Source organism: Pristiophorus japonicus, chromosome 9 (genome assembly GCF_044704955.1).
Source record: "Pristiophorus japonicus isolate sPriJap1 chromosome 9, sPriJap1.hap1, whole genome shotgun sequence".
NCBI classification, from domain to species: Eukaryota; Metazoa; Chordata; class Chondrichthyes; family Pristiophoridae; genus Pristiophorus; species Pristiophorus japonicus.
In genome coordinates this window covers 45,979,636-46,004,207 of record NC_091985.1, presented here as the reverse complement: position 1 = coordinate 46,004,207, position 24,572 = coordinate 45,979,636, and the positions used below count along the sequence as shown (strand labels likewise).

Below are 24,572 nucleotides of genomic sequence, written 5' to 3'. Positions count from 1 at the left end.
GGACCCAACCGACCGAACGCAGCTGGGGGGGGGGGGGGGGGGGGGGAGCCGTTCCAGACAGCGGGCGAGCGACCGATCGCAGGGGGGGGAGCCGTTCCAGACGGCGAGCGGGCGGGAGGGACCCAACCGACCGACCGAACACAGCCCGGGGGGGGGGGGGGGGGTGGCGGGAGGGAGCCGTTCCAGACAGCGGGAGGGACGGAGACAGAAGGCTGCTGGAAGCCTCAGAAATTGAGGAGCCATTTCCCGACGGCAGACGGGGGAGGTCGTCGGGAAACGGCTGCCTCAACTTTGAGCCTTCCTGCAGCCTTCTCAGTGCTGATGTACTGATGGCGATGTGCTGATGGCAATGTGCTTTTATTAAAAAATGTTCAAAAACTAAACAGCTACAAAGAACTACAAAAATGGCCGAGTGCCAATGTTTCCTTCACACTGCGCGTGCGCGAACGCTCCAACGCACACGTGCAGCGTTGCCGGCAGGAAAAAAACTAATTTAAATAGTACCCGCCCCCTCCCACTTACAAAATCGTCGCGAGTGTAGGCTCCGCCCCCCTGGGCGCCGCGCCAAACAGACAAGGAGCTGCAGGGCTCTCCAGAATCGCGAGTTTTTTTTCCGGCGCCGTTTTAGGCGCGAAAGACGGGCGCCCAGCTTGGAGGGGCGCCCATTTTTTATCGTGTGGAAACTTGGGCCCTATGTTTCTAAAGTCACCCATGTTGTTTGAGAGAGTTCAAATGGAAATCAAGGGCATCCTTTGGAGGAAAACTTCCCTCAAGATCAGCCTCGAATGAGTTAAATTCAACACCATGTTTGGAAGGTTCTGTTCGAGAGTGAAGGTATCCTCTTCGAAACAGAAAACAAATGGTTAAGCTTGATTTGTAAATATGGCAAAATAAGTCCATATTCTTTGTTATGTATAACCATGCATGTTATGTTTGATGATTGCTTGTTATAATAACTCTTCATTAAGGAGGGAGAAGTGTAATGTCCACACTGTGGATACCTGTGTTACTGCAGCTAGTGCTGTTTAATAAAGAGCAGGTCACCTGACCAGCAGGGGAAGTTTCCGGAACCAGCCATCTTACAGGCTGTGTGATGTGTGTTCTCTGAAGATATGACATGTATCAATGCACAAAGAACACACCATGATTCCACCCACCTTCTTTAGTGGGTTGTCTTACTTGACTTAAAGATGACTTCTAGTTGTCCCTTCTATACTCCGTATTTCTGATCTTGCAGCCTTAGTGTTGAATTAGAGTCAGTTTTGTGCTTTCACAATTTTCCCTAAAATCCTGACTGCCCTCACCGCCTACCTGTTTTAAAAAGCCTCTCTTTACCAGCCTGTCTCACAGCCTTTACCTTAAATATCTCTGTTCACAGGCAAAAACAAAAATCAGACTTTCCAACAAAACGGTGGGGGGCGGGGGAAAGAGAATTTTCAATTGCCGAGGCAGGCTAACAAAGTGCTTCCTTACAGTCTATGATAAACAACAACAAAGCTAGCTCATTAGCATCTTAACTACCTATTTCCCCAACCTTTTATTTGCTTGTTTGAATACTCTATGCTTTTAAAACAGAACATTAAGGGGTCGAAATTGAGCCCCGCCCCAAACAGGACACACTCACTGTGTTTTTTTAAAGTTTCTCTCCGCCCAAATCCATGGGGCAGAGATCCGACAGAAATTCAGGTCTTAGAAATGTTTTTCCAGCGGGGCGTTGTTCCGGGCGAGTGCAGAAGTGGCCTTCGGTTTGGTCGGCTGCCCCAGCCAGTCATCAGCGCAGTTAAAGGGGAGGGCCGCTGAGAACTCTGCATAGGGTTTAGTTAGGTCCACAGGGAGGGTTTCTGCTGGGTCAGCCGATTGGCACCCAAGTGGGGGTGCCAGGCTGCCTGTTGGCGGCCCCGCCGAACCCGTGAGCACCATTGTCGGGCCGACCTGGCAGTCATCCAACAAATAAAATAAAATGGTGTCCGTGGCAGTGCGACCTCCCCTTTAAGGGCGGACGTGTCGCCCAGGCATAGCACACAGCTTCAAGCCAGGGAAAGCTGTCGGGGGCACCGAGCGGCGGCTGATCTGCTCCCTTGGGGCAATTTCCCGCGCGGCGCGGAAAAGGGGTCACCGCCATTCGGTGAGGGGTCCGCACGTGCTTAACGGGGCAGGAGCACGATGCCGTGGTAGCAATTACTGCTGCAAAACCCAGGTAGGGCAATTTTAGAAATGGTCCTTACTCCACACCGACTAGGCAGAGAGTCATTACAAACCCGTGGCCGCCTCAGTCATGGCTCTTCAAAAAAGGGGCAATTTCGGCTCCTAAGAGTCACTACTTCCAAATCCTTCCTGTGCTACATGGTCAGAAAATCCCAAAACGTGATCAGGTCATTTGAGTATCTTGTGCAGTACCTGTACTGTTTCCAGCACAACTGAGGCACCCATCGGACTGAGGATAGGTTACACTAATAGCACCTGCTGCAGCATTAGCAAGCTCATGGGCTCGAGACCCTATGGAAAAAGGAGATGGGGGATCCTGTGTTGAAGTTATTTGGTAGAATGCCTCATCGCCAGAGCTTTCAAACAAGCTCAAAGACGTAGCTTGACTGGTGGTGAGAAGGGCCCGCCCAGTCAGATCCTTCATGCAAAGCCGGTGTCTCAGCACCATGACATGCTGTCCTCGAGTCGGCTGCAGTGGGGACGAGACGGTCATCCATCGCCTTCTGGAATGTGCCTTTCCAAACAAAGTCTGGAAAGAGATGCAGTGGTTTCAGTCATCCCGAGCAGCTCCATAACTCAGGACTCTGTGCTCTATGGACGGTTCCCAGGAACGCACACCGAATCAGATATCAACAGCTGCTGGAAGGCCATCAACTCGGTGAAAGACATCCTTTGGTCTGCCTGAAACTTACTGGTCTTCCAGAGTAAGGAGCTGTCCACGACCGAGTGTTGCAGACTGGCACATGCCAAGGTCCAGAACTACGTGCTGAAGGACACACTAAAGCTTGCTGCAGCCTCTGCAAATGCACGATGGGGAAGGGCCACAGTACACCGAAGGGCTGGAACCAATATAAAACCACCCTCGGGCTCTATGTATCAGAAAATCTTCAAATGAAATGCACATGTAAGCCTTTCTGTAAATTGAGCACCATGTACTACATTTCATTTGTACAGGGTTATACGTAATGTAATTTGTGGATTGTATTGAAATATATTTTGACAAATTTTTATGAATAAGTATATTTTTGAAATTAAGAAATTAATTTTTTTTTAATTAACAGGCTCATGGGTATTTGGGAGACCGACAATTTCCACAATGTCACCGTTTTTTGGAGTTATTTGCAGAAATCAAGCGCAGGCTGTGGAAGGAGCGTGCGGCAAACCAGACTCCCCACCCAACCTTTCCTTCAACAACTGTCTGTCCCACCTGTGACAGAGACTGTAATTCCCGTATTGGACTGTAGTCACCTGAGAACTCACTTTTAGAGTGGAAGCAAGTCTTCCTCGATTGCGAGAGACTGCCTATGATGATGATGATGGCTTTAATCTATTTTCCCAGTCCACTTTAGCCAACTCTGCCTTCATATCTTTGTAGTCTCTTTTTTTTTAAACTTAGGACACTGGTTTGAGATCCAACTTTCTCACTCTCCAACTGAATTTGTAATTTAACCATGTTATGGTCACTCATTCCTAGAGGATCCTTCACTACATGATCATTTATTAATCCTGTCTCATTACACAGTATCAGATCTAAGATAGCCTGCTCCCTGGTTGGTTCTGCAACGTACTGTTCAAGGAAACTATCCCGGATACACTATGAACTCTTCCTCAAGGCTATCCTGGCCAGTTTGCTTTGTCCAATCAATATGAAGGTTAAAATCGCCCATGATTATTGCCGTTCCTTTTTTACAAGCCTCCATTATTTCTTGATTTATACTCCGTCCAACAGTGTAGCTACTGTTAGGGGGCCTATAGACTACGCCCACTAGTGACTTTTTCCCCTTATTATTCCTTATCTCCACCCAAACTGTTTCAACATCTTGATCCTCTGAGCCAATATCATTTCTCACGAACGCACTGATCCCATCCTTTATTAATAGTGCTACCCCACCTCCTTTTCCTTTCTGTCTATCCTTCCGATTGTCAAATACCCCTGAATAATTAGTTCCCAGTCCAGGTCGCCTTGCCACCACGTCTCTGTAATGGCCATCAGATCATACCCATGTGTATCTATTTGTGCTGTCAACTCATCTATTTTGTTACGACTGCTACGTGCATTCAGATAAAGAGCTTTAAATTTGTTTTTTTACCATTTTTTTCGTGCTTTGACCCCACTTTCTGATTCACCTTTATGTTTATACATATTTATTGCCCAGTAGCAATTGATGGTCTCAAGTGATGCCACTGCAATCCCCAGACCAAACTCAACACGTCAGTGTGCAGGTTGATCTACAGGCTGAAGAGTCTGAAGCCAGGCCTCCCACAGCCAGAGGTTTTCAAGGGTTTCCATTGCTGTCTGCTGGGTCTGTCCCCCAACAAACGGAGCAGTGTACCCGAGACATTAATAAGAAGCTTGGGCTCACCGGGAGTAGGGCTAAGCCTACGGTAATGGGCAAGGCTAATGTCAAGGTCAAGGGCAAGAAGGGTGGGCGGCGCAGCAGTGTTTAAATAAGGGGGTGGGGCGGGAGGTGCTGAAGTTTGCTGCTGCTGTTGTTTTGATTTCTTTTGTTGTTGTGGTTGGTTGTTTGTACTGTTATTTAAGTGACGTTAATTTAAAAGTTTAACATAATACCAAAAGTTTTTATTAAAGTTAAGTACAAGTGTACAAATGTTTAATAAATTTCAAATTATTTTTTCAACTAAATCAAACTTATGCAGTGTCTCATTCGCAGAATAACAGGGGGAAATAGTCAACATGGTGGGATACAGTGGGTAGTCCATGATGAAACGTGCCGTTCAGCCTTCATGCAAAGCGGTGAAGTGTCAGCTGCTGACACAAGGCTCTTGCAATGGCGTAAGGTCCACGAGGCCTCCTCCAGTGTCCTCCTGGGGGTGGTGGTGGTGGCATGGGTTCCTTGTCATCCTCATCTACCTCCTCCTCCTCCCCTCTCTTTCCTGAGGTGGTCCTGCAATCCCCATTGGCAAATCCTGTCCCCTCATGATGGCTAAGTTGTGTAGCATTCAGCACACCACAGTGAACTCACCGACCTGCTGAGGAGAGTATTGCAGGGAGCCTCCAGAGAGGTCCAGGCATCAGAAACGCATCTTTAGCACTCCAATTGTCTTCGACGATGTTGCATGTGGCTATATGGCAGATATTGTAGCGATGCTCACCTTCTGTCTGTTTGTGGAGGGGGGTAATGAGCCAGATGGCGAGCCCATAATCATTGACCACCAGCACCCAGCTCTGGCCTTCTGGTTCCTCCTCAAACAGCTGTGAGATACTGCTCTCACACAAGATGAAAGCATCATGGATGCTCCCTGGAAATTTTGCATTTACTGACATGATACGTTGAGTATGGTCGCACACCATCTGTACGTTCAACGAGTGGAATCCCTTTCGGTTTCGGTAAACCTTCGGATCATCAAAAGGTGCTCGCAGGATGATGTGTGTACAGTCAATGGCAGCCTGCACCTTGGGGAAGCCAGCAATTTATGCAAAACCTTTAGCCCTCTCATTCTGTGCCTCCTTGGTCACTAGTAAGTTGATGAAGTCCTTCCTACATGCAAACAGTGTAGTCGTCACCCTAGCAAATGTAGCGATGTGTAGCGTGCTGCAGCATATGTCCCCTGCTGATGCCTGAAAGGAGCCGGAGGCATAGAAGGCAAGTGCAGCAGTCACTATGACCTCGACGGTCAGTGAGTTCTCCTCACGCTTGTAGGCTGTATGTCTGCCTTTATGAGCTGACATATCTCTATGACCAGCTCTTTTCAAAAGCACCGCCTTCTAATGCGCTGTGCCTCGGACAGCTGCAGGTATGAGCGCTGTTCCCTATAAACTCTTTGGGGGTAAGGCTGCCTCCCCATAAGTCTGTGGCCTCTTTGATTACGCTGATAATGCTGCTGAATAAACCTTCTTCTATGATTATCCTGGATAGCACAAGCAGTCACCAAATATGGACATTTGGATAAACATAATTCAGTCAAGCAGAGTCAGTATGGATTTATGAAAGGGAAGTCATGTTTGACAAATTTGCTGGAATTCTTTGAGGATAGAAACATAGAAACATAGAAAATAGGTGCAGGAGAAGGCCATTCAGCCCTTCTAGCCTGCACCGCCATTCAATGAGTTCATGGCTGAACATGCAACTTCAGTACCCCTTCCTGCTTTCACGCCATACCCCTTGATCCCCCAAGTAGTAAGGACTTCATCTAACTCCCTTTTGAATATATTTAGTGAATTGGCCTCAACTACTTTCTGTGGTAGAGAATTCCACAGGTTCACCACTCTCTGGGTGAAGAAGTTTCTCCTTATCTCGGTCCTAAATGGCTTACCCCTTATCCTTAGACTGTGACCTCTGGTTCTGGACTTCCCCAACATTGGGAACATTCTTCCTGCATCCAACCTGTCCAAACCCGTCAGAATTTTAAACGTTTCTATGAGGTCCCCTCTCACTCTTCTGAACTCCAGTGAATACAAGCCCAGTTGATCCAGTCTTTCTTGATAGGTCAGTCCCACCATCCCGGGAATCAGTCTGGTGAATCTTCGCTGCACTCCCTCAATAGCAAGAATGTCCTTCCTCAAGTTAGGAGACCAAAACTGTACACAATACTCCAGGTGTGGCCTCACCAATGCCCTGTACAACTGTAGCAACACCTCCCTGCCCCTGTACTCAAATCCCCTCGCTATGAAGGCCAACATGCCATTTGCTTTCTTAACCGCCTGCTGTACCTGCATGCCAACCTTCAATGACTGATGTACCATGACACCCAGGTCTCATTGCACCTTCCCTTTTCCTAATCTGTCACCATTCAGATAATAGTCTGTCTCTCGGTTTTTACCACCAAAATGGATAACCTCACATTTATCCACATTATACTTCATCTGCCACGCATTTGCCCACTCACCTAACCTATCCAAGTCACTCTGCAGCCTCATAGCATCCTCCTCGCAGCTCACACTGCCACCCAACTTAGTGTCATCCGCAAATTTGGAGATACTACATTTAATCCCCTCGTCTAAATCATTAATGTACAATGTAAACAACTGGGGCCCCAGCACAGAACCCTGCGGTACCCCACTAGTCACTGCCTGCCATTCCGAAAAGTACCCATTTACTCCTACTCTTTGCTTCCTGTCTGACAACCAGTTCTCAATCCACGTCAGCACACTACCCCCAATCCCATGTGCTTTAACTTTGCACATTAATCTCCTGTGTGGGACCTTGTCGAAAGCCTTCTGAAAGTCCAAATATACCACATCAACTGGTACTCCTTTGTCCACTTTATTGGAAACATCCTCAAAAAATTCCAGAAGATTTGTCAAGCATGATCTCCCTTTCACAAATCCATGCTGACTTGGACCTATCATGTCACCATTTTCCAAATGCGCTGCTATGACATCCTTAATAATTGATTCCATCATTTTACCCACTACTGAGGTCAGGCTGACCGGTCTATAATTCCCTGCTTTCTCTCTCCCTCCTTTTTTAAAAAGTGGGGTTACATTGGCTACCCTCCACTCAATAGGAACTGATCCAGAGTCAATGGAATGTTGGAAAATGACTGTCAATGCATCCGCTATTTCCAAGGCCACCTCCTTAAGTACTCTGGGATGCAGTCCATCAGGCCCTGGGGATTTATCGGCCTTCAATCCCATTAATTTCCCCAACACAATTTCCCGACTAATAAAGATTTCCCTCAGTTCCTCCTCCTTACTAGACCCTCTGACCACTTTTATATCCGGAAGGTTGTTTGTGTCCTCCTTAGTGAATACTGAACCAAAGTACTTGTTCAATTGGTCTGCCATTTCTTTGTTCCCCGTTATGACTTCCCCTGATTCTGACTGCAGGGGACCTACGTTTGTCTTTACTAACCTTTTTCTCTTTACATACCTATAGAAACTTTTGCAATCCGCCTTAATGTTCCCTGCAAGCTTCTTCTCGTACTCCATTTTCCCTGCCCTAATCAAACCCTTTGTCCTCCTCTGCTGAGTTCTAAATTTCTCCCAGTCCCCAGGTTCGCTGCTATTTCTGGCCAATTTGTATGCCATTTCCTTGGCTTTAATACTATCCCTGATTTCCCTAGATAGCCACGGTTGAGCCACCTTCCCTTTTTTATTTTTATGCCAGACAGGAATGTACAATTGTTGTAATTCATCCATGCGGTCTCTAAATGTCTGCCATTGCCCATCCACAGTCAACCCCTTAAGTATCATTAGCCAATTCATGCCTCATACCTTCAAAGTTACCCTTCTTTAAGTTCTGGACCATGGTCTCTGAATTAACTATCATTCTCCATCCTAATGCAGAATTCCACCATATTATGGTCACTCTTCCCCAAGGGGCCTCGCACAATGAGATTGCTAATTAATCCTCTCTCATTACACAACACCCAGTCTAAGATGGCCTCCCCCCTAGTTGGTTCCTCGACATATTGGTCTAGAAAACCATCCCTTATGCACTCCAGGAAATCCTCCTCCATCGTATTGCTTCCAGTTTGGCTGGCCCAATCTATGTGCATATTAAAGTCACCCATTATAACTGCTGCACCTTTATTGCATGCACTCCTAATTTTCTGTTTGATGCCCTCCCCAACATCACTACTACTGTTTGGAGGTCTGTACACAACTCCCACTAACGATTTTTGCCCTTTAGTGTTCTGCAGCTCTACCCATATAGATTCCACATCATCCAAGCTAATGTCTTTCCTAACTATTGCATTAATCTCCTCTTTAACCAGCAATGCTACCCCACCTCCTTTTCCTTTTATTCTATCCTTCCTGAATGTTGAACACCCCTGGATGTTGAATTCCCAGCCCTGATCATCCTGGAGCCACGTCTCCGTAATCCCAATCACATCATATTTGTTAACATGTATTTGCACAGTTAATTCATCCACCTTATTGCGGATACTCCTTGCATTAAGACACAAAGCCTTCAGGCTTGCTTTTTTAACACCCTTTGTCCTTTTAGAATTTTGCTGTACAGTGGCCCTTTTTGTTCTTTGCCTTGGGTTTCTCTGCCCTCCACTTTTCCTCATCTCCTTTCTGTCTTTTGCTTTTGCCTCATTTTTGTCTCCCTCTGTCTCCCTGCATAGGTTCCCATCTCCCTGCAATATTAGTTTAACTCCTCCCCAACAGCACTAGCAAACACTCCCTCTAGGACATTGGTTCCGGTCCTGCCCAGGTGCAGACCGTCCGGTTTGTACTGGTCCCACCTCCCCCAGAACCGGTTCCAATGCCCCAAGAATTTGAATCCCTCCCTGCTGCACCACTGCTCAAGCCATGTATTCATCTGCGCTATCCTGCGATTCCTACTCTGACTAGCATGTGGCACTGGTAGCAATCCCGAGATTACTACTTTTGAGGTCCTACTTTTTAAATTTAGCTCCTAGCTCCTTAAATTCTTTTCGCAGGACCTCATCCCTTTTTTTACCTATGTCGTTGGTACCAATGTGCACCACGACAACTGGCTGTTCTCCCTCCCATTTCAGAATGTCCTGCACCCGCTCCGAGACATCCTTGACCCTTGCACCAGGGAGGCAACATCCTGGAGTCTCGGTTGCGTCCGCAGAAACGCCTATCTATTCCCCTCACCATCGAATCCCCTATCACTATCGCGCTCCCAATCTTTTTCCTGCCCTCCTTTGCAGCAGAGCCAGCCACGGTGCCATGAACTTGGCTGCTGCTGCCCTCCCCTGATGAGTCATCCCCCTCAACAGTACCCAAAGCAGTGTATCTGTTTTGCAGGGGGATGACCACAGGGGACCCCTGCACTATCTTTCTTGCACTGCTCTTTCTGCTGGTCTTCCATTCCCTATCTGGCTGTGGGCCCTTCTCCTGCGGTAAGACCAACTCACTACACGTGATACTCACGTCATTCTCAGCATCGTGGATGCTCCAGAGTGAATCCACCCTCAGCTCCAATTCCGCAACGCGGACGGTCAAGAGCTCGAGGCGGATACACTTCCCACACACGTAGCGCCCAGGGACACCGGAAGTGTCCCCGAGTTCCCACATGGTACAGGAGGAGCATATCACATGGCCGAGCTCTCCTGCCATGCCTTAACCTTAGATACACTTAAATTGGTAATAACAATGTTACAGTTCACTTACTGATATAAAAAATAAAAGAAAAGCTACTCACCAATCACGAGCCAATCACTTACCTCATTGGCTGTGACGTCACTTTTGATTACTTTCTACTTCTATTTTGCTTTCTCTCCCGCTGTAGCTGCCTTTTATAGGCTGCTCCCGCGTCTCACCAACTGCCGCTGGCTCTCGCTCTCCCGCTGGGCCTTTTGATAGGCTGCTCCCGCGTCTCACCAACTGCCGCTGGCTCTCGATCTCCCGCTGGGCCTTTTATAGGCTGCTCCCGCGTTTCACCAACTGCCGCTGGCTCTCGATCTCCCGCTGGGCCTTTATAGGCTGCTCCCCTCTCACCAACTGCTGCTGGCTCTCGATCTCCCGCTGGGCCTTTTATAGGCTGCTCCCCTCTCACCAACTGCCGCTGGCTCTCGATCTCCCGCTGGGCCTTTTATAGGCTGCTCCCGCATCTCACCAACTGCTGCTGGCTCTCGATCTCTCGCTGGGCCTTTTATAGGTCGCTCCCGCGTCTCACCAACTGCTGCTGGCTCTCGATCTCCCGCTGGGCCTTTTATAGGCTGCTCCCCTCTCACCAACTGCCGCATGTAACGAACAGGGTGGATAAAGGGGAACCAGTAGATGTGGTGCATTTGGACTGCCAAAAGGCATTTGACAAGGTGCCACATAAAAGGTTACTGCACAAGATAAAAGTTCACGGGGTTGGGGGTAATATATTAGCATGGATAGAGGATAGGCTAACTAACAGAATTGGGATAAATGGTTCATTCTCGGGTTGGCAATCAGTAACTAGTGGGGTGCTGCAGGGATCAGTGCTGGGACCCCAACTATTTACAATCTATATTAATGACTTGGCTACGTTACACTCGGTCCCGTCTTCCAAGTTTGCTGACAATACAAAGATGGGAGGAAAAGCAATGTGTGAGGAGGACACAAAAATATGCTAAAGGGCAGAGACAGGCTAAGTGAGTGGGCAAAAATTTGGCAGATGGAAATGTTGGAATGCGTGAGGTTATGCACTTTGGCAGAAAAAAAAATCGGACCGCGTTATCATTTAAATGGGGAAAAATTGCAAACTGCCACAGTACAGCAGGACCTGGGGCTACTTGTTCATGAAACACAAAAGATTAGTATGCAGGTAGACAGCAAGTGATCAGGAAGGCCAATGGAATCTTGGCCTTTATTGCAAAGGAGATGGAGTATAAAAGCAGGGAAGTCTTGCTACAGTTATACAGGGTCTTGGTGAGGCCACACCTGGAATACTGCATACAGTTTTGGTTTCCATTTTTAAGAAAGGATATACTTGCTTTGGAGGCAGTTCAGAGAAGGTTCACTAGGTTGATTCCGGAGATGAGGGGATTGACTTATGAGGAAAGGTTGAGTCGGTTGGGCCTCTACTCACTGGAATTCAGAAGAATGAGAGGTGATCTTATCGAAACGTATAAGATTATGCGGGGGCTTGACAAGGTGGATGCAGAGAGGATGATTCTACTGATAGAGGAGACTAGAACTAGAGGGCATAATCTTAGAATAAGGGGTCGCCCATTAAAACTGAGATGAGGAGAAATTTCTTCTCAGAGGGTTGTAAATCTGTGGAATTCGCTGCCTCAGAGAGCTGTGGAAGCTTGGTCATTGAATAAATTTAAGACAGAGATAGATAGTTTCTTAACCGATAGGGGAATAGGGGGTTATGGGGAGCGGGCAGGGAAGTGGACCTTAATCCATGATCAGATCAGCCATGATCGTATTAAAAACGGAGCAAGCTCGAAGGGCCATATGGCCTACTCCTGCTCCTATTTCTTGTTATGTTTCTATGGCACAGACAGAATCGGCCCCATTCTTAAAATGTCCTTAAAAACTAATTCAAACTCACTAATCTCTAAATGCAGCTTTCCCTCCAAAACCTTGAACTCAGCTCAGTTTTCCAAGATGGCGCCATTATCGCTGATTTTGATCTGACTCGACCAGGGTAAGATAAGCATTTTCCGTTTAGTATTTATCACTATCCTTAAAAATGTCATTATTGGCCAAATTCACAAAAACGGCGGTATTGTTATTTTTGATGTCTAGCGACGTCACAAAAACGGTTCTGAATAAAGGCCGTCATTATTTATTTATTTATTTTTAAACAATAGCGTTAAACCACTGGCCAAATTTGAAAAATGCCCTTATTTTTTTTTTTAAACGCCAAAAACATTTTATCGCAAAAAGATTACGTTAAAACGTGCGTTAGGCTGGGGAATTTCTAGCCCATTGTGTTATTTTGCCAGACCTGAGAAGGCTAAGAACTAAGAACAAGCAAAAACAACTACAACTTATTTTTCCCCCTCCCGTGACAGATCTTAACTTTGAAATCAGGCACAGTAATAAATGGATTATAGCATAAATGATTGCCATACATGGCTATCAAAGTTTGTTTCCATATGTGAGTTCATAAATGTTGAAAGGGATTGCAAGTTTTGAGGCTCCTGAAAAGACAAATGGTCTGTCAAAAGTACCTGAAAATTGGCACATTGCTCAACTGCAGATATCTGATTCCAGCATGAAGATGAAAATAGGAGCACTACACAGCAGAAGCTGCCATGTTCATAAAGCACAAACCACCAAAATACGAACAAATGCAGATTCATTGGGCCCAAGTGTCGGCTGTCCCGCCGAATGGTGCATCTCCGAGAGCCCGCCTATTTTGTAGAATTAAAAGCATGCCTAAAACTTACCTCGCAATTCCCGGTGTTCAGCAGGCCTGATTAGTAGTCAGAACGGCGCAGCACACGCAGCTGGGGGCGTAGCTCCTGGCCCTCCCAGCGCATCCTGTCTCCGGGCGACCCTATTCCTGGCCAAAGGGACGTCGCGATGTTCGCCGCCCCTACCCGGGCCGAGTGGCCTGCCTGCCTCACCGTCCCTCGCCTCGCCGCTGCCTGACCTCGGGCCTCGCCTCGTCGCCACTGCCCTTACCTCAAGGCCTCCTCGCCGGCCCACCCGAACACCTCTTCCGCAATGGGGCAGCCTGACCACCTCCTCGGCGGTGGGGCCCACCCGAACTCTTCCCCAGTGGCAGGCCCCGCCTGACCAGCTCTTCAGTGGGCCCCACCCGACCACCTCCTCAGCAGGCAGGGCTGCGTGTGCTGTTGGAGGGCTCTCGGTGCTCCCAAACGGATAGGTGCTGCAGTAACAATTTTTTATTTATTGATTTATTGATTGATTTTTTATTTATTATTAATATGATTTATTGATTGATTTATTTATCATTTATTATTGATGATGGCTCTTCATTGCTAAAAGTAAAGTGTTTAATGCTTTGGAAAATCCCCTAACTTCCCTTCTCCCTCCCCCCCACCCCCATTTCTGGCTACTTGCGCTTAATTTCTAAAGTGTACGCAAGGATTTTGTGAGCGTACAAAAGTCGACACTTCCTCTGTTCTAAGTTAGTTTGGAGTAAATGTTCGCTGCCTAAACATGCAAAACAGGTGTAATGCCCCCTTTTGAAAAAAAAAACTAAACTAAAACTAAACTAACTCACTAGACTAAACTAGAACTGGAGCAAACTAAATGCCGAGAATTGCGATTTCTAAGATACTCCAAACTAAACTAGTTACTCCAAAAAAAATAGGAGCAACTCCAGCCGAAACTTGGGCCCACTGAATGCAGACAAATGTAAAAGTACTGCACATAGGAAGAAAACATGTGCAACACATGTACTGAAAAAGCTAGAAATGAAGCCAAGAACCCTATTAATCTTTAGACTCAACGCTCAACATGTCCAATCAATACAGAGCAACAACTAACAATTCTTCAACAGAATGGTGAACTACAGTAGAGTAGGAGTCAGAGGGCCTTGTGACTATTTGTACTTGGCTAAAAAGTGAAAGTAAGACAAGGAGTCAAAATTCAAGTGGATAGCATAGCTCCATGATACTTCATTCGTGAAGTACCGATGCAAAGGCAGTGCTCTGCAGATATCCCGAGTAAGTGTCGTCAAAAATCCACCAGCTCCAGGCACAAATCAGCCAAGTGGGCAGTAGTGGCAGCTGTCGCCAAAATCAAACCGAAAGATCCTGGCTCTTACTGGGACAACATAGCTGTGGACCCCACTCTCCTGCTCAACCTCCATGTGATTGGAAAATTGAATGGGTAAAAAAACATGATTGATGCAAAGTATCCACCGGCCCACTGAAATAAGTGAGTGGGCAAAAATTTGGCAAGTGGAGTGTAATGTTGGAAAGTGAGGTCATGCACTTTGGCAGAAAAAAAAATCAAAGAGCAAGTTATTATTTAAATGGAGAAAGATTGCAAATTGCCGCAGTACAGCGGGTCCTGGGAGTACTTGTGCATGAAACACAAAAGGATGGTATGCAGGTACAGCAAGTGATCAGGAAGACCCATGGTATCTTGGCCTTTATTGCAAAGAGGATGGAATATAAAAGCAGGGAAGTCTTACTACAGCTATATAAGGTATTGATGAGGGCACACCTGGAATACTGCATACAGTTTTGGTTTCCATATTTACAAAAGGATATAGATGCTTTGGAGGCAGTTCAGAGAAGGTTCACTAGTGGATGAGGGGGTTGACTTATGAGGAAAGTTTGACTAAGTTGGGCCTCTACTCATTGGAATTCAGAAGAATGAGAGGTGATCTTATCGAAACGTATAAGATTATGAGGGGGCTTGACAAGGTGGATGCAGAGAAGATGTTTCCACTGATGGGGAAGACTAGAACTAGAGGGCATGATATTAGAATAAGGGGCCACCCATTTAAAACAGATGAGGAGAAATTTCTTCTCTCAGAGGGTTGTAAATCTGTGGAATTCGCTGCCTCAGAGAGCTGTGGAAGCTGGGACATTGCATAAATTTAAGACAGAAATAGACAGTATCTTAAACGATAAGGGGATAAGGGGTTATGTGGAGTCCATGATCAGATCAGCCATGATCTTATTGAATGGCGGAGCAGGCTCGAAGGGCCGCATGGCCTACTCCTGTTCCTATTTCATATGTTCTTATGTTATGAGATGTTAGAGTTAAATGTTATCAGGAGTACGAGGTTAACGGACGGCGATTCGAAAAGTATCATAATCTATAGATTTTTGATAGATAGATTTTTAACCAATAAGGAAATTAAGGGTTACGGGGAGAGGGCGGGTAAGTGGAGCCGAGTCCACGACCAGATCAGCCATGATCTTATTGAATGGCGGGGCAGGCTCGAGGGGCTAGATGGCCTACTCCTGTTCCTAATTCTTATGTTCTTATGTTCTTATATAGATGTTGCAGAATTCAAGATACCCATGGAAATCGACACTGGTGCATCCGTGAGTGCAGTACCGGAGTCACTATACCTCGACAAATTGCGGGATTTCACATTGGAGAAAGCCAAGATAGAGCCGCGAGGCTACTTGGGAGAGAACATACCGGTGGTAGGTCTTATCACCGTGCCAGTAAAATACAAGGATCAAGTTCAGAGCTTGCCTCTAATAGTAGTGGCAGGAGACAAGCCTGCCTTACTAGGAAGAAATTAGTTGGGATCACTGAAGCTGGATTGGAGTGAGATTTTTCGTGTTGAAACAAGATTTGCCTCAAAGGATGATGTCATAAAGAATTATCCGAAGGTGTTCTGCGAAACGGACAGTCCGATCCAAGGCTTCAAGGCAAGTGTCAGGGTACAGGAGGACGCAGGACCAGTTTACTGCAAGCCACGTTCTGTACCATATGCACTCAAGGAGAAAGTTGAGCAAGAACTCAAAAGACGAGAGACTGAGAACATTATTTCTAAGGTAGATCAATGTAACTGGGCTACACCCAAGAAGCAGAAAGAAATAGAAAGGTGACGTCACAGCCAAGGGGGTAAGTGATTGGTGAGTAGTTTTTCTTTTTTCTCTTCTATATCAAGAAGTAACCTTTAGCATTGTTGTTGTCAATTTAAGTTAATCTAAGGGTTAAGTCATGGCAGGAGAGCTCGGACACATGTTATGCTCCTCCTGTACTATGTGGGAAATCAGGGACGCCTCCGGTGTCCCTGACGACTACTTGTGCGGGAAGTGTATCCGCCTCCAGCTCCTGACGGACCGCGTTGCGGAATTGGAGCTAAAGGTGGATTCACTCTGGAGCATCCACGATGCTGAGAATGACGTGAATAGCACGTTTAGTGAGTTGGTCTTACCGCAGGTAAAGGGTCCACAGCCAGATAGGGAATGGAAGACCAATAGGAAGAGCAGTGCAAGGAAGGTAGTGCAGGGGTCCCCTGCGGTCATCCCCCTGCAAAACAGATACACCGCTTTGAGTACTGTTGAGGGGGCTGACTAATCAGGGGGGAAGCAGCAGCAGCCAAGCTCATGGCACCGTGGCTGGCTCTGCTGCAAAGGAGGGCAGGAAAAAGAGTGGGAGAGTGATAGTGATAGGGATAGGGGATTCAATTGTAAGGGGAATAGATAGGCGTTTCTGCAGCCGCAACCGAGATTCCAGGATGGTATGTTGCCTCCCTGGTGCAAGGGTCAAGGATGTCTCGGAGCAGATGCAGGACATTCTGAAAAGGGACGGTGAACAGCCAGTAGTCGTGGTGCACATTGGTACCAACGATATAGATTAAAAAAAAGGGGTCCTACGAGACGAGTTTAAGGAGCTAAATTAAAAAGTAGGACCTCAAAAGTAGTAATCTCGGGATTGCTACCAGTGCCACGTGATAGTCAGAGTAGGAATCGCAGGATAGCTCAGATGAATACGTGGCTTGAGCAGTGGCGCAGCAGGGAGGGATTCAAATTCCTGGGGCATTGGAACCAGTTCTGGGAGAGGTGGGACCAGTACAAACCGGACGGTCTGCACCTGGGCAGGACCGGAACCAATGTCCTAGGAGGAGTGTTTGCTAGTGCTGTTGGGGAGGAGTTAAACTAATATGGCAGGGAGATGGAAACCAATGCAGGGAGACAGAGGGAAACAAAATGGAGACAGAAGCAAAAGACAGAAAAGAGATGAGTAAAAGTGGAGGGCAGAGAAACCCAAGGCAAAAAACAAAAGGGCCACTTTACAGCTAAATTCTAAAGGGTCTAAGTGTGTTAAAAAGGCAAGCCTGAAGGCTCTGTGCCTCAATGCGAGGAGTATTCGGAATAAGGTGGACGAATTAACTGTGCAGATAGCAGTTAACGGATACGATGTGGTTGGCATCACGGCGACATGGCTCCAGGGTGACCAAGGCTGGGAAATCAACATCCAAGGGTATTCAGCATTTAGGAAGGACAGACAGAAAGGAAAAGGAGGCGGGGTGGCGTTGCTGGTTAAAGAGGAAATTAATGCAATTGTGAGGAAAGTCATTAGCTTGGATGATGTGGAATCGGTATGGGTGGAGCTACGGAATACCAAGGGGCAGAAAACGCTAGTGGGAGTTGTGTACAGACCTCCAAACAGTAGTAGTGATGTTGGGGAGGGCATCAAACAGGAAATTAGAGGTGCATGCAAAAAAGGTGCAGCAGTTATCATAGGTGACTTTAATATGCATATAGATTGGGCTAACCAAACTGGAAACAATACGGTGGAGGAGGATTTCCTGGAGTACATAAGGGATGGTTTTCTAGACCAATATGTCGAGGAACCAACTAGGGGGGAGGCCATCTTAGACTGGGTGTTGTGTAATGAGAGAGGATTAATTAGCAATCTCGTTGTGCAAGGCCCCTTGGGGAAGAGTGACCATAATATCTACATTAGGATGGAAAATGAAACAGTTAATTCAGAGACCATGGTCCAGAACTTAAAGAAGGGTGACTTTGAAGGTATGAGGCGTGAATTGGCTAGGATAGATTGGCGAATGATAATTAAGGGGTTGACTGTGGATGGGAAATGGCAGACATTTAGATACCGCATGGGTGAACTACAACAATTGTACATTCCTGTCTGGCATAAAAATAAAAAAAGGGTATGTGGCTCAACCGTGGCTATCAAGGGAAATCAGACATAGTATTAAAGCCAAGGAAGTGACATACCAATTGGCCAGAAATAGCGGCGAATCCAGGGACTGGGAGAAATTTAGAACTCAGCAAAGGAGGACAAAGGATTTGATTAGGGCAGGGAAAATAGAGTACGAGAGGAAGCTTGCAGGAAACATTAAAATGGACTGCAAAAGCTTCTATAGATATGTAAAGAGAAAAAGGTTAGTAAAGACAAATGTAGGTCCCCTGCAGTCAGAATCAGGGGAAGTCATAACTGGGAACAAAGAAATGGCAGACCAATTGAACAAGTACTTTGGTTTGGTATTCACTAAGGAGGACACAAACAACCTTCCGGATATAAAAGGGGTCAGAGGGAGTCGTAAGGAGGAGGAACTGAGCGAAATCCTTATTAGTTGGGAAATTGTGTTGGGGAAATTGATGGGATTGAAGGCCGATAAATCCCCAGGGCCTGATGGTCTGCATCCCAGAGTACTTAAGGAGGTGGCCTTGGAAATAGCAGATGCATTAACAGTCATTTTCCAACATTCCATAGACTCTGGATCAGTTCCTATGGAGTGGAGGGTAGCCAATGTAACCCCACTTTTTAAAAAAGGAGGGAGAGAGAAAACAGGGAATTATAGACCGGTCAGCCTGACATCGGTAGTGGGTAAAATGATGGAATCAATTATTAAGGATGTCATAGCAGCGCATTTGGAAAGAGGTGACATGATAGGTCCAAGTCAGCATGCATTTGTGAAAGGGAAATCATGCTTGACAAATCTTCTGGAATTTTTTGAGGATGTTTCCAGTAGAGTGGACAAGGGAGAACAAGTTGATGTGGTGTATTTGGACTTTCAGAAGGCATTCAACAAGCTCCCACACAAGAGATTAGTGTGCAAAGTTAAAGCACATGGGATTGGGGGTAATGTGCTGACGTGGATTGAGAACTGGTTGGCAGACAGGAAGCAAAGAGTAGGAGTAAATGGGTACTTTTCAGAATGGCAGGCTGTGACTAATGGGGTACCGCAAGGTTCTGTGCTGGGGCCCCAGCTGTTTACGTTGTACATTAATGATTTAGACGAGAGGATTAAATATAGTATCTCCAAATTTGCGGATGACACTAAGTTGGGTGGCAGTGTGAGCTGTGAGGAGGATGCTATGAGGCTGCAGAGTGACTTGGATAGGTTAGGTGAGTGGGCAAATGCATGGCAGATGAAGTATAATGTGGATAAATGTGAGGTTATCCACTTTGGTGGTAAAAACAGAGAGACAGACTATTATCTGAATGGTGACAGATTAGGAAAAGGGGAGGTGCAACGAGACCTGGGTGTCATGGTACATCAGTCATTGAAGGTTAGCATGCAGGTACAGCAGGTGGTTAAGAAAGCAAATGGCATGCTGGCCTTCATAGCGAGGGGATTTGAGTACAGGGGCAGGGAGGTGTTACTACAGTTGTACAGGGCCTTGGTGAGGCCACACCTGGAGTATTGTGTACAGTTTTGGTCTCCTAACTTGAGGAAGGACGTTTTTGCTATTGAGGGAGTGCAGCGAAAGTTCACCAGACTGATTCCCGGGATGGCGGGACTGACAAATCAAGAAAGACTGGATCAACTGGGCTTGTATTCACTGGAGTTCAGAAGAATGAGCGGGGACCTCAGAGAAACGTTTAAAATTCTGACGGGTTTACACAGGTTAGATGCAGGAAGAATGTTCCCAATGTTGGGGAAGTCCAGAACCAGGGGGCACAGTCTAAGGATAAGGGGTAAGCCATTTAGGACCGAGATGAGGAGAAACTTCTTTACCCAGAGCGTGGTGAACCTGTGGAATTCTCTACCACAGAAAGTTGTTGAGGCCAATTCACTAAATATATTCAAAAAGGAGTTAGATGTAGTCCTTACTGCTAGGGAAATCAAGGGGTATGGCGAGAAAGCAGGAAGGGGGTACTGAAGTTGCATGTTCAGCCATGAACCCATTGAATGGCGGTGCAGGCTCAAAGGGCCGAATGGCCTACTCCTGCACTATATTTTCTATGTCTATGTTTCTAAGTCCGATGGTAAGGTAAGATTGTGTGGTGATTATCAAGTAACTGTAAACCAGGTTCTAGAGGGTAATGTCCCCAATACATTGCCAAATATAGAAGATTTGTTCACAACACTGACAGATTTTCTCAAAGTTGGATCTTACGAATGCCTACTTGCAGCTTGAAATAAATAGGAGGAGTCCAAGTCATGCTTGACTATAAATACCCATCTAGGCCTCTATTAATTTAATAGGCTACCATTTGGAGTGTCTTCCACCCCTGCCATATTCCAATGGGTAATGAACCAGATTTTGCAAGGTATTGAAGGGGTAGTATGTTATTTGGATGACATACTAATTTCAGCACCTAATCGGCAAATTTATAACATATTGAATAAAGTCCTCAAAAGGCTAGAGAAGCACAGAATACGTGTCTCTGCTCGCAACTGTGAGTTATTTCAAAACTCAGTGGAGTACTTAGGGTACAGAGTAGACAAAGATGGTTTATATCCAACCAAGGAAAAACTGGATGCAATCAGAAATGCACCCAATCCAAAGGATGTCTGAACTTCGATCATTTGTGGGTCTTTTGAACTATTATGGGAAGTTCCTACCAAATTTGGCTACAGTATTACATCCACTGAATGAACTATTGAAAAAACAGGTCCATTGGAAGTGGTCAAAAGAATGCAATACTGCATTCAAGAATTGTAAATGCTACTTGGTAGAGAGCATCATGTTAGTTCACTATGACATATCTCAGGAGACCAAGCTAGCATGTGATGCCTCTCCGTATCGAGTTGGGACAGTAATCTCTCATGTATTACGTAGTGGGGAGGAGAGACCAATTGTTTTTGCTTCACGCACTCTCAGTGCCAGTGAGAGTAAATATTCTCAAATCGAAAGGGAAGCTTTGGCATTAGTTTTTGAGGTCAAGAAGTTCCACAAATACTTGAATGGTCGTAAATTTACTCTCGTTACAGACCATAAGCCCCTGACAGCAATCCTCCATCCAAAGTCCCCAGTTCCAACATTAGCTGCAGCCTGAATGCAGAGGTGAGCTTTGATTTTGTCAGCATATACATATTATATTGAATAGACGATCAGCTGATCACAGTAATGCTGATGCTATGTCTAGATTGCCTTCCCCAGCACAAGTACATCCGATAGGGAAGAAGTGTTTTATTTTTCATACATCGATGAACTGCCAGTCACAGCTGAAGAGATTGGTAGAGCAACCAAACGTGACTCAGTTATGTCAAAGGTGTATGATTATATTGCAAACAATGGTCAAACCAGATAACAGACAAATATATTCATCCATTCTTCATTCGTGGGAATGAATTAGCAATCGATAAAGATTGTATCATGTGGGGTGCAAGAGTGGTTATACCAAATAAATTTAGGTCCAAATTATAAGGAGACCTCCATGACCAGCACCTGGGAGTGTGCTTGACCAAGAGTTTTGCACGCAGTTACTTATGGTGACCTGGTCTGAATAAAGATATAGAGCACATCGTAAGCTAGTGTACGACATGTCAATTGGTAAGCAAGCACCCACCATCAATACCATTACAGCCATGGAAATGGCCTCCCAGGGTGTGGCAAAGGCTGAGCTAGAAGGACAACAATTGTTCATTGTGATTGATAGTCATTCTAAGTGGGTCGAGGTGTTTCCAATGTGAAAAATAACAACAAGTAAAACATTAGACATTCTGCAAAGATTATTTTCTTCATTTGGCCTACCAGAAGAAATTGTTTTGGATAATGGACCACAATTTCGGTCAGAATAATTTGCACAGTTCACGAGCAAAAATTGTGTGAAACATACCAAGGTTCCACCGTACAACCCTGCTTCGAATGGTGCAGCAGAGCGCACAGTACAAATTGTAAAACGTGCCCTCATCAAACAAATGTTAGATCTAAATCCAAAGAAACAACAGTTGTCATTGGACCACAACTTGGCTAATTTTCCAATAATGTATCATAATATTCCTCATATAACTACTGGTAGAACACCAGCAGAGTTGTTTCTCAAACGACAGCCACGAACCAGATTCTCGTTGTTCAAGCCAAACTTGGCACAGTCTGTGCCAAGAGACATAATTAAGACAGAAAGAGAATCAAGATAGAGGTAGAGTAAAAGAAAGAAGTGTGAAATTAAATCAGAAGGTGAGAGTGAAGAACCATTGGATGTAGGATATGATACTGGTAAAGTGGTGACCAGGAAGAGTGGTGAAGATATGTGGTCCTCGCACCTATTTGGTCAAGATGTTTGATAATGGACATGTTAGGTTTGTTCACATTGATCATATTTCATTCACATACATGGAAGTAGTTGAGAGTGGGAGTGATTCAATTATTTCTGACTCATCAGACAGTTTTGATAGACCAGTAGCATATCCTACATCCAATGTACTGGAAACAAATCCAAGAGAAAGTCAGAATTAAGTCTGAGTCCAAGTCAGGAAAACAAACAGTCTGAAGTTAGAGAGAGTTCAAATGGAAATCAAGGGCATCCCTTGGAGGAAAACTTCCCTCAGGATTCACCTCGAATTAGTTTAAATTCGACACCATGTTTGGAAGGTTCTGTTCGAGAGTGAAGGTATCCTCTTCGAAACAGAAAACAAGTGGTTAAGCTTGATTTGTAAATATGGCAAAATAAGTCCATATCCTTTGTTATGTATAATCATGCAAGTTATGTATGATGATTGTTTGTTATAATAACTCTTCATTAAGGAGGGAGAAGTGTAATGTCTGTAGCTCCACACTATGGGCGCCTGTGTACTGCAGCTGGTGCAGTTTAATAAAGAGCAGGTCACCTGACCAGGTCAGAGGTTGCCGGAACCTGCAGCCATCTTACAAGTTGTGTGTTGTGTGCTTCCCTGAAGATATCACAACCTCCACCAGCTTGGGACCTGTTCAGAGACCACTGTTCTGTCTCAACGTCCGTCTGTTCTATTCCGGGGCCTAGATCGTTCTCATCTGACACAGGTTGTATGTCCATTATATCTATCTTAATCACATGTTGTATCTGATTATGCATAAACTGTAGCTCTTTAATAAAATGCCTTACGACTCCTAAGACCCTTTGTGTAATTTGTGTGTGACCTCTCATCCAAATCTTAGTGTGCATATAGTCATGGCCCAACAAGCAAGAGAGGGGGTTAGTAGGTTTTCGGATGCAGCAGTGGAGGCCTTGGTCTTACGATTCAAAGATGATGTTAAGTCCTGTACCCACGGGGGGCAGGAAACCTTCCAGGCACAAAGTCAGAAGGATATGCGAGGAGATAGCTCAAGCTTTAAGTGCCACGAGTATTGTCCCCAGGACCTGGATCCAGTGCCGCAAGAAGCTTAATTACTTCAAACTTGTGGTGAAGGCAAGTGAATACATCTTCAAATGCCATATTCCACCATCGGCACCACTAGCCCACATATACCTCAATGCACCACACTACCAACACCCACCTACCAACAATCTCTAGCAATCACCACTCATACCTCACAATCATAGCTTCACCTCACCCTCACACCCACATCTCACACTTTGCACACACTGCCAGCTATTCAACCATGACACAGACACACTTTTTTTCTCTTGCAGGCAAAGGTGTCTCACAACCGCTGGGAGCAGCACCAGATGGGCTGAGGGGAAGCCCGGTTGCAGAACCTCACGGAGCTGGAGGAAGCGTTGCTGGAGATAATTGGAGGGACCGTCACTGAGTCTGTGGCGAGCAGCGAAGTTGAAAGCATTGCTGAAGATGACGGTATACTCATAGCTAATCCTTCTTCACACATCCCACAATCTCTTCTCATTTACAAGCTACTGATGGTGTATGCATGGATATCTTGTGTTCTCTCCGCCGCCCCCCCCACCACCCTCGCCCTCCTCCCCTCACCCTACAGCTCGACCCTTGTGCCTTTCTCCTTTCAGATACCAAGAAGTCCCACCAGTCCAGCCTGTCACTGAAGTAATGGAGGAGAGTGAAGAGGAGGCACCGTCAACTTAGTCTGACACTTGCAGGCACCAGCTCAGAAAATGGTGAGAGTAGTATAGAGGCGGGCTCTGCACGTGGGGAGTCACCAGTCACGAGTGGGCTGCAGCCAGGCCAGGGATAAAGTGTAGCTCCCTGGAGAGTGAACCCGCGCATAGGTTCTGTTACACAGGACTCAGGTGATGACCATGATGGAGTGGTGAAGGAGGATGATGGGCACGCACACAGAAATGTTTGGTGCAATGGCCAGCCTGGTCGAGAACCTCTCATCAGCGTCATGGAGCATGAAGGAGTCCGGCTCCAACATTGCACAAGGTTTTGCATGGAGCTTGGTGCCCATAATTTCCTGGATGGAAATGATCGGCAACTCCATTAGAGAACTTGTGGACCCAACTGTGATGC

The 24,572-nt window shown here is 46.0% G+C and overlaps 1 long non-coding RNA gene across 1 annotated transcript in view; it reads left to right on the top strand.

Annotated features, from left to right (window-relative positions):
* LOC139272599 (uncharacterized) overlaps positions 1–3,340 on the top strand; it is an 82,361-nt gene extending 79,021 nt beyond the window's left edge. The window contains exon 3 of the long non-coding RNA XR_011594898.1: positions 3,267–3,340. This is a non-coding gene — a long non-coding RNA (uncharacterized lncRNA). The remainder of the gene's footprint in view (positions 1–3,266) is intronic.
* The last annotated feature ends 21,232 nt before the right edge of the window (positions 3,341–24,572 follow it).